A 22,806-nucleotide genomic window follows, 5' to 3' on the forward strand; every position below is an offset into this window, starting at 1 on the left:
AAAAAAAATACTAAATATGTTATTTCTAACCAATTCTCTAATTTGGGATCATAGATGGACAAATCTTAAACCACCCATGAACTAGAAAAACAATTCACATAGAAGATTAAATAAGAATAGTGATATAAGCAAACTAATATTCACCAAGGGTAAGCAGCACTTACAGCCTACTCGTTGAAAGACTTGAAAATCATTTGCAACTGACGAAACAAAATAGGTATTGTAAATAGTTCAAAAACAAACAAGCACATAGGTGTAAGTGATTCATAAACCCTTTAAGTCCTTGAATAACTGCTACAAAAGTTGACGACTAAAGTAAATATATTTAGAGAGATCGCTCTCAAGTCTCCAGAGATAATCTGGATCCCAATTGTCTGCCAACAACTTGAGACAACTAGAATTGGCCCATCAATCTTGGGGTAGTTGAAGCCTAACCAGAACAATATTTGTGACAAATCAACCTCAAATGCCAATGGAAACAAATAAAGGTAGTTTGAAGACTAATATGACTGAAAATAATTCAGTCATACACGAATGCCTCAACCACATGACAGCTACTAACTCCAACACAAACACAAAGCAGCAGCAGCAGAAACTAACTCCAACACAAACAAACAGCAGCACAAAAAAACACACAAACACACAGAGGAGAGGAGAGGAGAGGAGAGGAGAGAGAGAAATTACAATGTCAACTTGTTGAGGAAAACACCGGTCAACACTACAATCAGCATATAACAGCCAGGCTGCAGAAATGTATAATGACCCATCCAATAATCATACTTCAACTTCAAGTGACTGATACAGGTCATCACATCACAAAGATAAGGATCCTGCAGAAGTGACTCCCAAGTGGCATTAGCAGAGACCAGCCATGGTTTGAATCAAAGGAGGATGGACAAATCTCTGTTAAAAGTGTAAGTCCTACTCCTAGCAGAGCTACTTACATCCTCTGCTCAAGTGACCTCCATCTGGGCTCATTTCTGTGCTGAGAGAAATTGCCAATTATTTACCTTCCTTTGTCACCACAATGGCAGCTGCTAGGTTTGTCTTCTATTCTACATCATTTGCTCCCAAGTATCATACAAGAAAAACTGAGAATTTACAATAGAGACGTTTCAACATTAGATAAATATTAGTACAGCCACTTTGAGTCGACATTACTGATGAAAAATATTAGTATAGGTTCTCACTCATTTACAAGCTCGAACATGAAGCTGATAACGTCAAAACAATCAGGGCTAGTCCATAAACTGGCCGACTTGGGAACAAAAAGTTGTGCTTAAATAAACTAGAGCATATACAACTTCATGAATGACCACTCTTTTAAGTCCTAAGAAAGAACTCCGAAATGAGTTGAAGGCAACATAGAGGTTTGAAATAACATGTTGGCACTCCACAGACTTTTACTATCATCTTTCTTATACCACATTGGCATTTCTAGATGAAACCAACAAATTCATTACCAAGTTCGTTAAGTAATTGCTCTAATGTCCCAATTTTTGATACTGTATTGTATCAGGTAAAAATCTTCTCTATTCATAAAGCCTTCACCATTGAGGTACAAATTGGTTTCATGTAGAATGCAACAGCAAGATCTGTGCTGCCATACCAAAACAAAAAAGGTGTAAAGCAAAGATTATGTAACTAAATTTTTCATGCTTCAAAACAAACAAAAAGCCACTTCCAAGAGTGAAAAATATCAAATTCCAAAAATGCAAATACTTGACAATGCATTCCCATTGGAAGATCGCAATACATAGGCAACAGAAGTAGCTGCTTCTGGGGTGGCTAAACACACTAAACTCAAAAAAAAAAAAGAGTAGAAACTTGACATTGCATTTCCTTCAGAAGATCAATGCACATAGGCAAAAAGTAGCTTATTTTGGGATGGCTATCATGCCAACTTCTACTGGCTCCATAACTGAACTCAATTGACTATAATTTTATTCAAAAAGCAGGCTGCAAGTATGATGACAAGGTTTACATAATTAACAATGTGAAAGTATTCAAATAATTCATTGTCTTACCAGGAAAACCTTGCACCATTGTCATTACCCACTCAGCTACTTGTTGCATCGACCAAAAGGCACAGATTAGAATCTGAATGACTCATGCTGAATCAAGGCAGCTAATGAAATTCACAATTGACTATTGCAGTTATCAATAGAAGAATAATCTGATATGATAATATATGATAAAAACAAAGAACGGAATATTCAAGCTAAACACATGGAACATATATCACAAACAACCGTAACGATTTTAAAAGATCAGTGTCTAAATTCACACAAAGTTGGAGATTTGGAGAAAAGCACTTGAATCTAAAAGATTGCGGATAAGCAGAACTAAGACAGAGTACCTAGAGTTAAATTTAATAACAGTAACAGCAAAGGAGAAGTGAAGATTGAGAACCAAGAACTACTTAAGAATGAACATTTTCGTTATTTAAGATTGATTATCACAACTATTGCGGAAATTGATACGGACGTGGCCCATAGGAGGCGAGATGGAATAAGTAGATAAGTGCGTTTGGGGTATCGTCCGATAAACGAATACCCACTAGGCTAAAAAGTAAATTATATAGAACAGCTATTAGACAGCGATGTTGTATGAGATGGAGTGTTAGGCAACCAAGAAACAACATGTAAATAAGATGAGTGTTGCAAAGGTGAATGTGCGGCAAGACTACACAAGACAGAATTAAAAATGAGTGTATTCAAGAATGGATAGGAATAACACCGATAGAAGATAAGTTAAGAAAGAATCAATTGAGATAGTATAGTCATATTCAACAAAGACTAAGAGAGACCGTTGAAAAGATGCGATACAATATGAAAGTGTTAGGTGACCGGGTAGGCCTAAATTAACGTTGGCTAGCATTATAAATAGAGACATGAATCTACTTAATTTAACTAACAAAATAGCTTTGATAGAATCGCGTGGAAAAAAAAATTCATATAGCTGACCCACTTAAGACTTGACTTGGCTGTGTCTGAATTCACATAGGTGCTCAGTGAATGAGTGCATAAGAATACAAAAACAACGGATGTTCCCAAATTTTTATTGGTTTCAATTTCAATTCCAAAATCACAAAAACAAAACCCCCCCCCCAAAAAAAATAAAAACCTATTAACCTAACGCCATGTTTGGTTGAGCGATTTGGCAAAGAATTCGAAAAGGGAAAGAAAAAATGTGTAAAACAAATTTCACCTTCATTTTCTTTTGTCCATTTCCAAATCTTTTCCCAAATCCCTCCAGCCAAACACAGTGTTAATATGAGAAGCATTAATCAAGAAATAAATAAATAATTTGGCAAACTTATTACAAAGCAATGACGCAGATATATAATGGAATTCAAAGAGATAAATAAACATATACACATATATAAACAAAATAATAATAACAATAACCACCACCTGAAGTCGATGCTGAGAGTCGTCAACTACATCTAAACCAACACACCAACAATAGTACAACAATACATGAGATGATCAAAAAACAAAAACAAAAAACACAAGAGTTAAATAGATGAAATAAACAACAAAATAAATAATACTCTATATATAATATAAACGTAGTGTGTGTGTGTGAGAGAGAGAGAGAGTTATTTGGGGGTTGGTACAGCCCGCGCTGCCATCAACGCCCAATGGAAAGTCTAAAGGGCTCCGACGGCGGGCAGTCTTCATCGCAGTGAGTCAATTGGGGAGGAAGTATCGTTGGGAGTAGGTAGTAGTTGTTAGGGTTTGACAGAGAATGGAGATAGTGGCTGACGAAGCAGAGGAGCGGAGGCCGCCAACAACCCCATTACTACATGTAATGGGTAATGGGTGGGTGACTATCTTCTCTCTGCTTCTTTTCGGCCATTCCCTCCATCGCCATCGCCTCCGCCTCAAACTCCGCCTCCTCCCAATACGATTCCAATCCAACCCCCAAAAACAAAGGCACTGCTCGGATAAGATCAAGTAGTGTGCTTCAACGTTGCGAGAGCTCGCCTTTTTATAGAAAATCCTAAACCTCAAGCGCCTAATTACCTAATAATACCCCGAAAAATGTTTGGGGCCCTAATTTTGTGGCTCAAATGTGGCTCAAATGGCCAAAACGACGTCGTTTTGGCCATTTTGATGTTGTTTTGTACTCAAAACGACGTCGTTTTGGCCATTTTGATGTTGTTTTGTACTCAAAACGACGTCGTTTTAGCCATTTGAGCCATAGAATTTGGGCCCTCTACCATTGCTCTAATACCCCTCTACTTATTTCTAATTATAATAATGTTATACAAGTTAATTTATTTTATTTTTCTATTTGTGTTTAATTTTTGTGTTAATTTGTATAGTTGATTAATAAAATTTATTATTAATATAAGTATCACTTTATATTTTGCTAATAACATTTTCTTTTTTATATAAAATTAATTTAAGTTCTTTTTTTTTTAAAGCTTGAACTCAGCTCATTTTATATAATTAATTGACTTTCTCAAATTACTTAACAAGCCGAGTTCAAACTCAATTAATTTTTAAACAAACAAATTTGAACACTCAAAAACTCAGTTTGACTCATTTACAGCCCTATCTAATAAACCAAGCTTAAACAAAATTTTTAACTCATTAAATTTAAACAATTTATGGCTTTTTATATACACTATAAAAAAAAATATAAAAAAAAAAAAAATTCAAACTACTCTAACTGGACCTATATTTGACTCATTAAAAGTTCAATTAAAATTGACTCATTATATAAACAAACGAAAATTTAAACAAACTCAATAAATGTTCAAATCAAATTTGAATAACATATTACTCAATTGGACTCAGCTTTTACAATCTTACCTATAATCTATGATTGCCCTCCTTGAGACCCAACTGGTAAATTTGTTCAATAGACAACACGATTCCTCCAGGTTAGCACTTGACGTGTATGTCCTAGGTTAGCCCTTCACTTGATAACACTTACTAAATTCCAGTTATTCATTTTCCTCTAGTTTTGTGAACTGGACTGTGTTGTGTGTTGGTGGCTCATTACAAGATTCAATTTCGATAATTGGAACCATTTATATGGTAAAACCTTGAGTAAAAATCACCTATGCAAACAAGAAAAATGATATTCTTTTTTTATATAAAATATATATATATATATATATATAATTAGAACATGAGATTGTGTTTCAAACAAGTGTATCATGTACATGTAGATAAAGGAAGACTAGGCAAGTGAGCATTTTCAAAATATACAACATAAATAAATCTGAAGTAAAATAGCAGAGCCATCAAAACTTCTTACTAGTTCATAAAGAATAATGCTCAATAAAAGATATATCTATATATAAACATAGAGAACCATCCCTAGCTCTGCCACATACATAATACATAAGAACCATGCCTGTAGCCGGAACATATTAGAGGGCCTAAGGAGAACAGCCATGGATTTTATTGCAGAAGCTTCTTGTGAGGCTATCCACAAAGCATAGAGAATGGCTCAGGTCCATGGTCCACAACGGACATCACCAGAGTGCTCTGCTACTTATGCAACTGTAGAGAGAATTATAGAGGAGAGGAATTTCTGGATTTGTGAATCTGATCATCCTGTGAGGTTGGAGATGGCAATGACGGAGGCGAGAATGCTGAATGATAAGATGAAGAAGCAAGTTGGGCAAGTGCTGGAACAGCACCACCTGCAAAATGCCCATCCAATAAGGTTTAAATCAACTTTACAAAATGAAATTTATTTATCAAAAAAAATAAAAATAGAAGCTTCACATAATGAAACAATCATATTCTATATATACACCCACAAAATCGCATGTCCAAAAAGCATCCCTATCTGCAGCAGAGAGCCATAATTCACTAATTCTCAATATCCATGATGGACCAACATTGGGGATCAGAACATTGTAGTTCTCAACACAGACATGACTTCACAGTATCTGCAAAAATAAATTCCACCTAGTTTTCCAATAATGCCCCAGAGCAAACTACATGATTTAGGTATGCTCTTCCCTCCCAGACACAGCCTACCGTGACCAAAATGAGAACCTATCTTATACCCCCAAAATGAGAACCAGACAACGATAAGCTCACTCTAGGCCAAGTTAATGCATACCCAAACACCTCCGCAAAATATAAGGACACATCATATCTCAACTTCTCCCCCTTGGCCCCACCAAAAAAAAAATATGTTGTTGTTCTCAAATACCAAATGAGACACCAACATGAGTTCTCAAAAGAAAAAAGAATTTTTGAGACTAAACTTCCCAATGACCTTCCTCATCCAAATAGCCAAAACAAAACTATGGCCACAAGTTTATATAGACTACCCACAAGGTTGATAGGTCTATAATCCTAGATGTCCCATGCACCCACGTTCATGAGCACTACAACAATGAAAGAGGCCTTCAAAATCTTCTCAAACACTCCTAATTCATGAAAATGCCATAAACTACCACAATATCTCCATGTACCACACTCCAATAGTGCTAGGGGGAAACAAAAGCTATAACCACTGCTCTATAAAAACCCAATTTTGGCATGTTCACAACGCATTTGTGGATAGGGATGGCAATTTGAAACCGGCCCGACGGAGACCTGATCCCCCGATCCCGATTTATACAGTTTTTTCCCGAAAAATTCCCCCGACGGGACGGGGACGGTGTTCAAAAATTATTCCCCGATTAATTTCGGGCCGGGGACAGTGGTAAGTGCCAAATCCCCGACCCCGGCCCGACCCCGGCCTGGCTGTCCCCGACGTGTTATATATATATATATATAATATAGTATGCTTTATATAATATAATATAATATACCTTATCTCACTCTACTTTTCTCTCTCTCTCTCTCTCTCTCTCTCTTAGTCTCACCAACTCATCACAGTCTCTCTCTCTCGTCTCTCACTCACTGACTCATCTCTCTCTTCTCACTGCGTCTCTCATCTCTGTATCCCTCACTGAAATCTCACTCAGATTTTTCTCACTTCTTATCATCATCATCAACATTATCCACATCGACCACCACCACTGATCAAAACAGATCGTGAACCGTGGTCCGTCCGTGAAGCCATCCGTGGTCCGTTCGATCGTCTTGATCAATGGAAAGATCGTGAAGACCTCTCTCTCTCTATTCAGATCCTGTCATATTCAGATCTGACTCTTTGTTCTCTAGATTTACATCCACCATTGAACAGATCTGTTATTGTTGGTGCAAATCCTATTACTTTCTCTCTCGAATCGTATTTTTTTAATTTTTTTATTATGTAAGTTTAGATCTGTTATTGTTGTTGTTGTTGTTGTTGTTGTTGTTGATGATGAAACGGATTGCCACATAGTAATTTTATTTTCTGTTCTTGTGTTTAGACTTTTTTTTTTTTTTTTTTCTTCAGATCTGCGTTTCAGCCCTCTCCTCTTCAATTTCTGATTTTTTTTACATATGATGATTGTTGTTGAAAACAGATTATTTTTTATTTTTCTTGTTCTTGTGTTGTGTGTTGAACAAAAAAAAAAAATGGCCGGGTATATTTCGGGGTCGGGGAAACCCGATCCCCGTTAGGGGGCGGGGGCGGGGGCGGGGGCGGGGGGAATGATGGGTTCCCCGTCGGGGATCGGGGGCGGGGACGGGGACGGGGAGTTTTTCACCTTCGAGGATCGGGGACGGGGAGTGCGATCCCCGGCCCCGGCTCGGCCCGTTGCCATTCCTATTTGTGGAACAATACATAAATTTACATTCATCTATTTTACTCTTAAGATGTGTTATCCTGGGTTATTAGTTTATAATATGGCAATTCTAAAATATACAGGACAAGATACTCTACATAATACATAAAATGTACCACAAACTGATAAAAGATTCATATAGAACCTGTAAAGAAGGGGAAGCAAGGAAGGGGACAAGTGTATTTACTCCTTTGCCCCAAATCCCGGTCTTTTATATTATAAAGTAGCACGTTCCCGGATATCCTCGTAGAAGGTGCGTAGCATTTAGGCCACGGTAGCAAGTGTTCTGTAAGGAGCTGTGGGACTAATAGAAAAGGCTTATGCTTATTGAGCCGTTAAGATAAGAGGAAGATGCGATTTAGTTTTCCCTGTTTTTCGCAAGTTAATCAGAATCGGCAAGATCCCCTCTTGTTCTTGCTGCTTGGGTCTCCCTTGGTTTGCTAGAATAGATGGGGCATTACCGCTCTTTGCTAGGACTAGTAGCAGTAGGAGAAGGACACTCCGCTGTTCGTGGTGGAGGCTTAGGAGTAGGGGCTTACCGCATTAAAGCGTTTATTTTGGGTCTGAAAAAGCGACTCTTTTAAGACCGATTTGATAAGATCTATATCCTTATTCGTGCATCTAGGAGAGCAGCTACTTCTTGACTTTCAACCTACGACCGAAGTCAAGGACTTGACTGGACTGACCGCACTGATTGGATTGCTTTTCTCGTCTAAAAAGCAGAAGGAGGCTTTATAGAATCCTACCAAGAACCGGCATTCCTACTTTCACTCGAGCAGCCGATCTTTCAACAGCCGATTTGATGATAAGAGACAGAGCAGGCTGGCTAGGAGACATCCGACTTGCTTAACTGGAATAGAAGACTGAAGCGCTAATGCACTGATACCTAAGCTATACAGAGCTAAAAGAAGTGTTTGAGTACGACCACATCCCAGATGATGTCATGCAATGGGCCCTCGCCCAAACAGTCCAAGTTGCAACCATCCAGGCTCCGGCAGCCCCCTTGATCAATGCTACTATCCATCCCGCCACTCTGTCTGAAAGAGTTCTAGGCTGGGAAGTCACCCCCATTCCAAGCAGGAAATTGGGCGATAGTGGGTAATTCAAATACATATCTAGCACTGAATCCTATGCGACTTCCTGTACTCACATGCCACGTCTCGCCAATTACTGACCCAGCTCATCTTTACCACTGCGATATATGCTATAAATAGGGAGTTGCCGCTCTTTGCTAGGACTAGTAGCAGTAGGAGAAGGACACTCCGCTGTTCGTGGTGGAGGCTTAGGAGTAGGGGCTTACCGCATTAAAGCGTTTATTTTGGGTCTGAAAAAGCGACTCTTTTAAGACCGATTTGATAAGAAACCAAAACGACTCTCTTTTCATCTTGTATGCTTCAAAACTTAAAGACCCTCAATCGTAGGTTTCGCTGCCCATAGACAGTCTTGTTCTTCCCCATCCAACAATAAAGCAAAGAGCAAGGAGTAGTCCCTGTGGGGTTTAGATGTCGGATTGTTGTTACAAGGAATGAGAAGATCATGGCACGAAAATATTTAAGGATTGGGGTAACCAAGCCGGGCGGCAGACACTTCAATGAAAGAGCTCCTTTGGAGTCTTCCTTGATCTAAGAGAATGAAATAGCATCCTTCCCTGCCCTCAGTTTGCGCCAGGAGCCTTCATCTCATAAGTATGAGAACTGATGAAACGAAGTCGAATAGGTCAACACCCCCTTCTGTGAAACATTATTTATTTCAGCCAAAGAAGTGGTTTTACTCAAAAGCCGAGTAAAGCTCCGCAGCATCAGCCGACGAAACAACGGATTAAGTTTATCTTGAACCAACAGAGATCTTATCGGCCGGCAAACCGAAGACGGACGACCACGGTCCCGACCTTACCAGCACCGGAGGTGTACTAATCAATGAACCCCCGAAACTTTCTTTTCTGACAAAATCAACCAAGCCTAACTGGTCACGACATCTTGTTGATATTGATTGAGTTGGAGGGACTTTCGCTGACTGAATCCATCCATAAACCTAGACCCCGGTAACCTTCGTAACCAAAGCGTCACGACAACATCCAAAGGTTACCTTTGGATTCTTAAGTAGGGGGGCAAGGAGGAGCACGTAGGAATGCCGACCACTACATAAGTCACTAGTGGCTGAGAGAAAGCGAGCAGCACCTTGTATAGGTTGGGCGGAGCTTGAAGAAGCGAGCCCCTATCAGAGAAAGCCATTGCGCGCTAGCCTAGCTAGTTTTTCAACTGGCTGTTATGTTAGTTGTAGCGCGCCTTCCCTCCTTCTCTCACTTTGGAAAGATTTAGCAGTCTTTTCTTATGATGACCTGGTCGAGAGAGTACGATACATCGGTGTAAAAGATTGAGTTGGATCTGTGAGGTTGCTTATAGTAAGGCCTGGTTGGAAAGTGAGGTCTTTCCAAACCTTCTCCACCTCCCTTTTTCTTTTTTTGGTGCCCTACGTTCCGGCTTCCAAAGGCGATCCTAAGGGAAGAAGAATTTTGAAAAAGGATAAGGCTGCAAGAAGAACCTAGAGAGGAAGCTCCACCAAAAGAAGAAGAGGAAATGCCGCTCAAAGGAGAAATGCTGCCGGAAGAAGAGGAAATAAGACTCGAGTTTCTGGAAATGTTTCAAGAGGGAGTTCCATGGGAAGAGGAAAATTAAGAAAAAGAGAAAAAAGAGAAAGAAAAGAAGAAGATTGAATGGATTATCCAGAACCTGCTTCCGCCGCCGTCGCACGAACCATTTATGATGGCCGCGTCTGGGTGGATTGTGGTGCTACCATTCCTTTAGGATACCTTTCGGCTTCAGTAAAAACTCTTCCCCCTTAGTTTTTATAGATATTGAGTTTGTACGGTAACTCAACTTTGAGTATAGAATTTACTTTGTTGGTTGAGTGGAGTTACGGTAGTTCAACCTATAAAGGAAGGACAATCGGTCGCACTTGGCGCAGAACCACCTAACGGTGGCTCTTTACTCCCTCAAGACTTGCTTCTTATTTTTCTTTCACCCTTCATCCCCTTTTATATCAATAGGGGCTACGAGCAAGGCAGCTCTGCTCCAGAAAGAAAAGAAGCCAGCAGGTCCTTTTCCGCTTGACCGCTAACTCATGAGCAAAGCCGTCTTTTGCCGCCCCTCATGCAGCATATGAGCGGATCTTCACTAAAAGCCGGCTCTATTGGCGGATGGATAGCGCCCCTCACTCTGCCATGAGAACAAAGAAAGCCGCACTATCTCCTTGCAGCTTTGCCTGCCGCCCTTCGATGGTATAGTAGGATGGATAGCAAAGCCGCCTTCTCCCTTTAGGCGGATAGGAAGAAACCCCTAGCTATCGGGATACAGGAATCCGGTATTGGAGCCCTGCATCGAACTATGAAACCCCAGATTTTGACTTAACAAAGCGAAGCCAATCTATTGAGTTCGCATCAGGTTTGAGAAAGAGCCTTTCTTTAGCCGAAATTGCTTTCCACTCGATGGAGGCCCAGCATCACGATCAAATTGGAGAAATCCAGTTGTTATGGATGAAATTCGAATGCCTTTCGTGGAGTTGCTTCAAAATGATCATTCGTCGAGGAAAGAGGGTTGCTCCAAAAGAAGCGATTGCCGCAATAAACAAAGAAGGGTGAGCAGGAAGGAGGCCCTTGAAGTCTCATACGATGTTGAGGGACTATGCAACTATGCCAGTTGAAATCAACGTTTTTGATGCCCCGCCCTGAAGGTCTGTCAAATCGATTTTTCATTAGAGAGATTGGTCAGACGTTTCTTTCATTGGGCGATACTCTACTATATGATTATATAAGAGGATGATTTCCACATTAAATAGCAGGATTTCTACCTTTCCTTACTAGCCCACATCCCCTTCGTATCATGTGTTATTGAGAAAGATCGAGCTTTCAACCTCTTCATTTGTGACTGCTTTTGATAGTTCTTCATCACTCGACACAAGGCATAAGGCGTACCCCAACTTCACCCAGGAGCCAACCTAACCCCCTTCCGTGCCAAAGCGTTAAAGAGCTCACGCGCCTACCTTGGCTACTGGTGAAGAGGGGGTATTTTTACTTAACCAAAGCCATACCTGAGTGACTTAGGAAGCGGCTTTGTCTTAGCCTTTCTACCTTCTGCCCGAGCCTTTCATGGAGGAAGGGCTTCGTACCGTACTCGAGCTTTGGATCAATGTCCCACCCTCCGCCCTTAGGCTTGTAACGACAGCAAGAGTGTTAGATCTTTTGTGCTCCTTGTTTGGCCAGCCCTCACAATTGGTTGGTTGCTGATACTGGTTCAAATCGTTCTTCTATGTGCTTGTTTGGTTCGGAGAGTACGCCACCTTGCTCCACTTGATGTTCGTATGTTGTCTTCTCTCTCTCTTCTCCGGCGTAGAAGCATCAGTTCTTAGCATTATGTCATTCCTACAGGGGATCCCCCATTCAGGATTGGAAGAAGTGCTATATGAGGACTTCGAGATCAAATAGAATATGTTTCTTTCCATTCCTCGTGAGCCACTTATTTCTCCGAAACAAGAGATCAAAGTGATTTTCCTCCTTTTTCCCAATAAGTCGACGGCGTTACACCATTGGGATACTTCGAATAAACTGGAGTACATATAGGATACACCGGTGCTAAAACCTTTTAGCAAGACATCTTCCAAACTCTTGGGGTCGTTGCTCCGGATGTTGTTCTCCCGGTGTGAAACCAGTTGGTTCCGTAGTTTTAGAATTCTGCTGATCCCAAGTACTCCATCTCCATCATTGCATATGGGAATATAGAAAGTAAAGAGGAAAAGGCATGACCAGAAGAATAGTGTGAAATAAGTAAATTTATCCAGATTAGGCATTCTTGATTGAGAAACAAAAATTCCCTCCAGACAGCTTAACTCCGTCAAGCCTGTACGAGTAGTGAAGAACTATAGAGAACTTTTTTTTTTTTGGTTGTTGACCAACGGAAAGCATGGAAAAAAAGAAAAAGGGAGGTGGAGAAGGTCTGGAAAGACCTCACTTATTGGGTTTATAAAGGTCACTTATAGGGTTTACCCTAGCTCAGGAGAAAGAGGCACCAAGAGAGAGTCTATAGAAGTTAAGCCTGCTTTTAGGGAGCTAACCGGCTGCTGCTTGTCCTATAGGAGACAAGCTACCTGGGACGGGAAGTATATGCTTCGTGCTTTGGAGGGCAGGACGAGAACCTCTTTCTTTGACTACCTTTTAGTTTAGTAATAGAGCAACCCGGAGCTTGGGGCACCTTAGCTCGACTTACAGTACAAGGAAAGAGGCTCGTGTATACAGTTGCCCAACTACTTTCTTCTTCCGACTTCTTTAGCCACTTCCGCATCTGTCGTATTCGGGAGAGCTTGCTTCGTGGCGGAGCATTTAGCAATGCCAGCAGCCTGGTGAGGGCTGGCTGTCTGGGGACAGGTTAAAGCAGGGCCTGCTGGGCTTGCTTCTCATGAGATTGGGTGAGGGAAAGGGGTTCATAAACCGGTTGGGGCACTATTGAGCGAGACTAAACGCGCCTTCCCATCCGCGGATGAAAAAAAGACCATTGAAGCCCGGTATCGGCAAAAGCGGTATGATACGTTAGGTGGAACTTTCGAATGTATGCAGGAACTGACTTGTTCCTGTTGAAGTGCCTTAAAGAGAAGGGAAATCGCCGTGTGAGGCAAATTCCCGTGTTTGAGGAACCAAGCTTTTATTTAAAGTAGACATGGCTTTCCATCTATCTATGTACCAGTGTACCAGTTCTGTAAGGTGGATCAGCTCACTACTCCACATATTCAGAGTCCTCTAAGTCAGACTTATAACCTCATAAACTTTTTTTCATTACTCAGGACACGAAACCGGGATCGAGAGACCGACCTCCCTTCTACTTCCCCGTCCGATCCTCATACCTGGGACCTTCCACGACTGGGATCAAAGCGTCGAACCGAAACAGCCGTCAGGGTCCAACCATAGTGGGACTATTATTCCAGTCGTGCCAGTGTCAATCAATAGGCCGAACACTTAACTGACAAGGAAGGCAAAACTTGCCGGTTTCAGAGTGCCTTGAAAGGCGGTATCCTCGTAGCTCTTAAGCTTGAGGAACGGGCTAGATTATGAATGTATATTTCATCTATGAGGAATTCATTCAATATAATTTTAGTTTCTCCAACAACATTAATGAAGGTAAGAAAACAATTCATAAAACCGAATAGATATACAGCTGAAAATAATTTTTTATGGAGAAAACTCTTACCTGTCAACCCTGCACAAGCTGAAGAGAAGACTATCACAGGTGGAGCCTGCACCCAGTGAAAGAAACGGCAACAAAGTCACCAACAAAAAAAGGTACAAAATATGAATCCACAGCCCCCGTGTCTGTACCCAATGCCATCTCTCACACATTACAAAAACCCACACTTATGAGAGAGAGGGTTATGGATATAACCATTAAGACTCTAGATGTTTTTATGAAGACCGAAAAAATAAATAAATAAATAAATAATAAAAAATAAAATAACAAAACTATTAGTTCCATGTATAACTTCATCAAGCATTGCCACATAATGCGAATAACATAAGATTTTTAACCTAACTGAATTTTAATGAGCTCAACTTCCTATGTTTCTAAAAGTGTGCAACACAGTTAATCTACCTTGCATCATTTCTTATATTACTTCACTTCACCCAGAGGTGCATACTGGACAAGGTATTTAAATACTTGAAGATATGTTATGATAGCATTGCCAAGATAGGCTTACCTAGATCATAGAGTAGAATATGTGGTAATTGGGAAAGTAGATAAATGAAACATACTATTGAGCCAGTGTCAGAAATTTTGGGGTAGTGAAAGAGGAGGTGGGGGAAGCATCACCCGAAACAAGCAATCTTGCAATTGGGGTAGACAATGTTGGACTTCGTGGAAGAGGATAGAGATCATGAGAAATCTTAAAACTCTTGAGGAGAAAGATATAATCTAAAATATTTTTGAAAAAAAAGGAAGACCCTCACCTAAAACAAAAATGAAGAAATAAAATCAGTTATAAATGAACATTTAATAAGCTTAACACCACAAGTACTGACATGTTGGTGAAGAGACAACATCCCAACACAGTTATCAAATCAAGAATTGAATCATGAATCAAAATTACATTTTTCCAAATCATGAATCGTAATTATTTGGTTATAATTTCTAAAATACATTAAAAAATATTTAAACAATTAGATATTAAAGATATATTATAAATATGAAAATTTTAGACAAAAATCAATGAAAAGTTTGTTTTGAATGATGATCACATGGTGCAATAGGCAATAACATGCTTGCCTCTAAGTGATGTAGGTTCAAGGATCAGTATAATCTATGATCCTATATTACATTTTTTTATTATGCATTACAATTAATGACAATCCATAAATACATGTACTGTTATGAATCAATGGAGACAAGAATCCAAGGTCCGTCAAAAAAGAAAGATAAAAAAAATTTCAAATCACAATAGTGAGATAAATTTAATAGAATATAGTTGGTTTCTTTTTTATACAGGGTATACATAGACTTCAGTTTTTGTGCAAAACACAAATGCTAGAATTGAAACTCGTGTTAAAAAGAGACCTTTCAAAAAAATGAGAAGAAAAAAAAAAGAAGTCTTCAATTCATCGAAGAGGAAAACGCCAATAATAAATTTTACAACTCAAGTAATCCAAATACTCATCTCAAATGATCCAAACTACTCAAATCACCACTTTTTATAACCTCTTGCTTGATGCCTCCCAAATATTTCTTGTGCAAGTAGAAACATGTGGATAAAGTTGAACCAATTGATTGGTATTGGTGTATCGAACTAAATCGTGTAATACGTATCATGAATCATACAATTATGATGCAATTTATGCTTATTGTCGATTCACCCTTAGATACAAATCGGTTGTTTAGTGTATCAAACCGAATCGTGTGACACATGTTTTTAGGTCTATGTTACAACAATATCTAACAAGCATAAATAACAACATGGGTTATGAATACGACACGATATGGACAACCGTAAGTGTGTCAAACACATGCCGATGCTTGCCCTTTAGGTGCTAGCATCCAAACTGAATTGGACAGTAATATGTAATGCTAAGAGCTTCCGTGCTACCTAGAGCAAGATTGTGGACGCGACATCTTTACAAATTCTAACCACACAACAAATTCTTCTATACAAATTGAATGGGCCTGTTTGGCACAGCTTATAAGCAGCTTATAACAACTTTTAGCTTATATTAAGCTATTTTAAAGTGTTGGGCACAGCTTATCAAAACAACTTATAGGTTATGTTAAGCTATTTTCAGCTTATTTTTCAAAGCAGCTATTGGGATGCTTAGAAAAATCAATTTAAGCAGGCAGCTGGTAAGGGGGATTAAAATTACTTAAATTCCCTCGTCAATGCCCAACTATTACCAAAAACCCATTTATATAAATCTCATTTTGTAAAACACTATTCATTGTTCAATTGAGAGAGAGAGACAGAGGCGATTTCCGACGGAGATTTCCGGCGAGATGGGCGATTTCCGGCGATGATAGTCATCTTTTCATTTTCTTCTCCTTTTTGGGATCGCGAAACTTGAAGATCGGATCGAGCGCTCTTGACCAACGAAGGTTCCTCCGAATCTTACACCATTTTTCAACTCACACAGTGACAACGATTCGTTTTCTCACCGGTTTTCAGTCTTGTTTTCCATCATAGATAACAAAAACAGTTTGACAGAGAGAGAGAAGAGAGTTAAAGACTCCGATCTGAAGAGTTTTTTTGGCGAAATCACAAAGTAACTGAAACTGAGCTGGTATGTTCAAGATGGATTCCATTCGGGTGGGTCCCTATATGGTGCTGGAGTTTTTTCCGGTGATGGCACAAGAGAACCAACTGACACAGAGCTGGCACTTGCAGAGCATTAGGGCAAGTATATGGCTGCTGTAGTCAAGAGGCTAGCTTGGACTTGATTATGATGTGTTCCCAGATTTCAGTTTTATCTATCCATCCATCCAAACACATTTGTGATTCTTTTTTCTTCGATTAATCCAAATGTGTTTGTTGAGATTGATCATGGCATTTCAGCTGTCGTGATTGTGGATGATAAAATATCAATTAACTGACTTCTAATTTGAAAAAATAAATTGAAAATTAAATTGGTATTTGAAATAATTTTTAATTTTTAATAAATTAAAAAAATATCAATTAATTGGTATTTCAACATTTTTCAAAATTTTCTCATGATCAATCTCACTATACATGCACCATTTCTAATTTGAAAAAATAAACTATAAACTAAGGAAAATAAAATAAAATGAAGAAAAAAAAAATAAGAGCAGAAATGAAAAAAAAAAAAGGAAAGAAAAGAATAAAAAACAATTAAGAAAAGAAAAGAAGAGAAGAAAAAATAAAAAAATAAAATAAAGGAAGAGAAAAAAAGGGCAAAAATGACACTACACAACAAAAAGTTATTTTACAGCTTATTTAACCAAATACTACTATACTGATTAAATCTATAATCTCACAGTTGTACCAAACAGGTTAACAGTTATAATCTGTTAACCTATAATCTATAATCACTTTCCCACAGCTCTACCAAACGAGCCTATTGAATGACATGTTTAAGCTATACAAGGAACTAAAATTGCAAGTAAAAATCAAAGCTCAAGCAAATGGGGAATCGAAACTGAAGTTGACACTTACACCGATGAGGAAATGCAACCAGATAGGTCCTTTAACCCACCTCTGAACGATTGGCATCACTGTAGAGGTAATTTGATAAAAATAAATAACAAAATACATGGAGGGAAAGAAGACAATTGTAAAAGAAGTGTATGTACTCTTTGTCAAAAGTTTATCACTAACAATAACAATTTCAGTGATTGAGAAAATCAACATATGGTATTGCTCAGGAAAGTAATTTCAGAGTGCTATATTATGCAAAGAGGAAAAAAAGAGAAGAAAAATAAGATTAGCAGTAACAATGGAACAGGAATTATATCATTAGAATACCATTTGTTTACTGAAGTATCAAAGCCACATGTAGATTATGGTTAATGCAAAACTTCCTTTTATTGTGTCATGCCACATTAAAATACCATCAGTTTACAACATTGAACTCTACACTTTTTCTTGTCGTTGTAATAAAAAAAATGTTTTAGTGGCTACTTCATTCTAATTTAAACCTAGAAGCATAAGATATGATACAAAAAATATATATATAAATGCAACTATAATACTTTAGCAAATGCATCTTTGTTCCTGGAAAAATCGAGACGAAGTTCAAGGTTTGAACCTTAAGAAAAGTAATGAATACAAGAATGAAGAAGTCAAATCTAACAAAAAAGTGGATCATCTTCTTTGATAGCAAACTACGTGTTAGTTCCCCAATTTGTATAGCTAATTCAACTGCCAACAAGCATTAACTATATCACCAGTGGGTGCTTATGGCTCCGATGTGTATTTGTGTGCTTTGCCTATTCTATTTGACTATAAGGGTACTTGCATGTTTTAGGCTAGGCATGTGGGTATCTCCCCGAAGATGTGTACCCATTGGGGAGGTGTAATGAAAGCAATTGTAATATCTCTTTTTGTGGTAATAACATCACACGCACACACGCTTGCACGCGCACACACAAAAGTTAACGTGCATTGGCATACTAATCTTTTAAGATGTTAAATTTCATGCTTTTACTAAATTAAACCATTTTGAAACCATTGGTTTACAACAAAATAACTGGGACCATAAGTCATATAATGACAAAAATACCTACTTCAAATAACATATAGAGTAGCAATATAAGGAACCCAATGAAATAAGTTGTAACTCATGCACAGCTAACAACGTATTACTATGAACTAAAAGCTGAAGGAATGACATAACTATTTCAAGGTCATAGAACAGACTGAAGAGTTGACGAACACAAGAGTAGAAAATAAAGATAAAATGACATACCATGGTTGAATCCATAGAATGCACTTGTTGTACAACCAACAGCAGAACCAATCTACATGAAAAGAAATAGTAAAGACATAACAAAAGAAAGAAGAAAGTAAACATGAAGGCAAAATAAAGGGATAAAATAGTTAGGATCGTAACATACCACCACACTCCACAACTGACATACATGACAGCCCACTCTATTGACACTTAATTAACAATAGCCATTTTCCTTTCCCTTTTGTAGACTTCCTCACTTTTCAATATTCAACACGATAGTACTATACCTACACACAATAATAAGATGTTTTAATCTGGCCCATAGGTTACTCACTCCGCAGCACAGACCGTAAAGCAGTGGCCCATTCAATCCCGTACTCACATAGGTTGTGTCTAATCTCATAATCCACATGGTGACTAGTTCTAATACCGAATGATACACCCTTGGGTAAAACTCACCCTTGAAAACCAACTTGCAATAAGAGGATGTCTGACAGCATATACTCACATGGCCAACCTCATTGTTAACTGACTTAGAATAACTTTAGGATTGTAACATAAGACGAACAAAAGTAAAATTTTGAAGAATATTTAGTGAAATATTATCAAATCACATCTCAATAACCCAACAAACTAATTAAATATGCAAAGTTCAAGAAAATTGCACTAAATTAAGCAAATATACAATTTTCTCCACACACACACACAAACAAACATTAGCCCATATGTGTGTGTGTGCGCCTTTATCGTCAATACTATATTATCTAAATTATTATTATTAAATTGCAAAGTGAATACCCAATTTGGTGTGAACACTTTATTGGAGTTGTGTAACACTTTTTTTGTTTCCAACAAAAAAAAACATGACACATATTGACAGACATACACTTTACTAAATGGGTAAATATATAAAATCCTCAATTCACTCCAAAACTTCACCTTCAACAGATAACTCCCTTAGAGTTTCCAATGTTCCTCAACCATGTTGCAAAAATCTCACGATTAACACAAACTCTATATTCATACATATTGAAACAATTTCTACGACGAAGAATTCTCCAGATGGAATAGAAGAAAGGATAAATTGAAGATTTTGGTCCAAATTCCCATTCACTTCGAAATTTAAGTGAATCTAAAGACAGGTTTACTATTTGTTACTTTTACTTTGGTTTGATTTAGAATTCAAAAATGAATTAAGTAGGTGATGATATGCACATGATGCATCAAGTGCAAGCAATGGCAAGTAATGAAATATAAGATGGGTTAAGAAAATAATTACCATAGAAAAGCTATCCCTAATGAGGGGAGGAAGAGTCCAGTCACTTGTTTCCTGCAGTTAAGTAGAAGATGCACCAGATTTCACAAAATAATTAAAATTATAATAATAGAAAGAAAGAGGTGCGTAAAAGCTTAGCTCAGCCTCAGTGGTTACCATCTCCTTTGCGAGAGGACCTGCACAGTGTGGACATCTCACACTTCTTCTAGGGTTTGAATCCCCCATCACACCACACCCTCTCCACTCTTCTCTCTCTCTCTCCCCTGTATAAATAAAAACATACCTAGCAAAACAATTCAGGTTTGGGTACCTATTTCAGGTTTATAATCTGTCGGTGCCTAGGAAGCACGGATACAAATACGGGATACGGACACGGCAATACAGCAAAATTTGAAAAATTAGGATACGGGTACGGTGGGGATACGTTCGTAAAAAATATTATTTTTACAATTTTTAGTAATGTACTATGCATAAAAATAAAACCTAAAGCAAAAGATAACTTGATAAAAAAAAAAAAATTCCTATAAAGTTAAGAGTCTTCAATGTCAATAGGTTCAACTTGTTTCCCTTCATCAATGAATATCACATCACAGGACCTTAGCTGAAGCCAAAAAACCATTCTTAAATAAAAATTTCAGCAAATATACTTTTTTTAAGTCATCAATGATAACTAACTTTACTCCAACAGAAGGTGAATCAAAGTCAAAGACCAAGAAACTCACTGAAAACTTATGGTTTTGAATTCTCACAAATTTGCTATCTAATTTGAGAGAATAATTTAAGTTTGATAAATTTATTTTGAAATTGATTTCGGTAATTTAAATTATTCATTTTTTATGATTCGTTGATTAGAATAGTCATATAAAAAATTAAAATAATTGGAAATGGGTAACTATATGTTTGAATTACATTTTTATTACAAAAAATAAATGGTTATTTTGAAAATTATATTTATTGTCCATTTTCCTACCGATATTTGATCATCTTAAATTTTTTCATAAATATATTACTTAACAATTCTTAAAAGACAACAATTTAAATAATTAAAATCAACCCCAAAATTAGTCCATCAAACCTAAATTATTCTCACAAGTTGAATGGCAACTTGAATCCAATCAGAAAACCCTCCAACCCCCCCCCCCCCCTCTCTCTCTCTCTCTCTCTCATGTGAGTCCCAAAATCATTGTAATTTAAGGCATTGTTTGGCAGGTAACTTTTTAATTAAAATAATCAAAATGAAAACTCTTCTTATTTTTTTATATATCTTCTCAGAAAAAATAAAAAAATTAATTAAAATAATCAATTCCTAAACATGCTCTAAATAACAAAAAAGCAATAAATCAGAATATAAAGCTATATGTTTCCCTTCATTATATATATAAACCAGCAAACAGATCGATGTATATGCGGCAGACATATGAATATGAGATTGAGCGAGAGGGAGAGACAGAGAGAGTGAGTGAGATCGAGCGAGAGGGACAGAGAGCGAGCGAGAGGGAGAGGGACAAACCTTGATCGACGACAACTCCTCCTTTTCCTTGCTGCTTGCTGTTCGCGAAGCTTGATCGACGACTCCTCCTTGCTGTTTGCAAAGCTTGCGATAGAGAAGATAGAGACTCCTCCTCTTGCTGCTTGCTGTTTGCTGTTCGCGACCCTTAGAGCTAGGGCATGGTTGATTTCTTTGTTTTATTTTACATTATTTTTGTTATTTTACACTTTGCCCCCCAATTATAAGTTTGTAAAATTATTTTTTTATCCCATCGTATCCCAAAAATATTCTAACTGTATCCCGAAAGTATCCTCGCGTATTCCAAACGTATCCAAAATTAAAAAAAAAAATTAAAAAAAATTGAAATATTTTTTTGTTATATCTGATACGTATCCCGATATATCGGACACGTATTCAATACGTATCCGATACGCGTGCGGAGGCCATTTCGAAATATCCGTGCTTCATAGGTCGGTGCAAGAGTCAATGCCTTTGATGTAAAAAATATTTGAGTTTTATGTTGCTTTTTTTTTTGACCAATCTAATTTTGAAAATAGGTTTTGAAAACCAACCAAACACAAAAATAAAAAAGTGATAATAGTGTCAGCATTCATTTGTTTTTTAGATTGGAAAAGTGGTATCCATTAGTATATATATAGAGAGAGAGAAACAAAGAAATATAGCAGGGTAGCAATATTGCTGCCGCCAACCCATATAAATAAATAAATAAATAAAATATTAAATATATAAATATATATTCAAAATAAACGAGTTTGACAAATCAACTAAGAGGTGAAAGCAGCAGAAAATACACAAAATAGTAAAAAAGAAAAAAAATTTGATAAAACACGTTACAGACCTCAAATGTGACGTGTCTATAATTGCAAGTAGGGGTACTCACAGTTTGGGTTGAGTTGGGTTGGGTGGAATCCATCCACCATCTATCCAAAAGTAGGCGGATTGAAAACAAATCAATCTGCATCTGTTCGCTTAGTTGGCGAATGCAGATTGAACGGGCCATGGATCGGTAGATGGTAGCAATCGGTTTGACGGTTTGGACTTTACAAACTTTGAGCATTTTTCCAACTTATAGTTCATTACTGTATGTGTTTTTTTGGGCTAGATTTGTAATATTCAAGTTCATGCCAAATATGACCGTCTTTTGGGGGGATGGATCAGGTTCATGCCAAATATGTCTGTGTGTTTCTTTGGACTAGATCTCTAATATTCATATAACTGCTCTGTCATCCTTCTGAGTTCATGCCAAGTAAACTATCATCGTAGATAAATAATCAAAAAATAAATAATTAATTAAATAAAATAAATACACATCAAATAAATAATCAAATTTTATCTCTGTGTCGTCCCAGTGAAAACCAAACATAAAAGGATTATAACATATATATTTAAAT

At 37.7% G+C, this 22,806-nt stretch overlaps 2 long non-coding RNA genes across 2 annotated transcripts; both read right to left on the bottom strand.

Annotated features, from left to right (window-relative positions):
• Positions 1-230: 230 nt before the first annotated feature.
• On the bottom strand, positions 231-1,819 carry LOC145800939 (uncharacterized). Its single transcript, XR_014341531.1, has 2 exons — positions 945-1,819; positions 231-830 (listed from the first exon to the last, which is right to left on the bottom strand). It is a non-coding gene; the product is annotated as an uncharacterized LOC145800939 (long non-coding RNA).
• Positions 1,820-5,214: 3,395 nt separating this feature from the next.
• LOC114258268 (uncharacterized) lies at positions 5,215-21,597 on the bottom strand. Its single transcript, XR_014341530.1, has 6 exons — positions 21,416-21,597; positions 19,909-19,959; positions 18,645-18,696; positions 17,393-17,451; positions 13,933-13,978; positions 5,215-5,668 (listed from the first exon to the last, which is right to left on the bottom strand). It is a non-coding gene; the product is annotated as an uncharacterized LOC114258268 (long non-coding RNA).
• Between the last annotated feature and the right edge of the window lie 1,209 nt (positions 21,598-22,806).

Source organism: Camellia sinensis, chromosome 10 (assembly GCF_055761805.1).
Source record: "Camellia sinensis isolate YWXY chromosome 10, ASM5576180v1, whole genome shotgun sequence".
Classification (NCBI taxonomy): domain Eukaryota; kingdom Viridiplantae; phylum Streptophyta; class Magnoliopsida; order Ericales; family Theaceae; genus Camellia; species Camellia sinensis.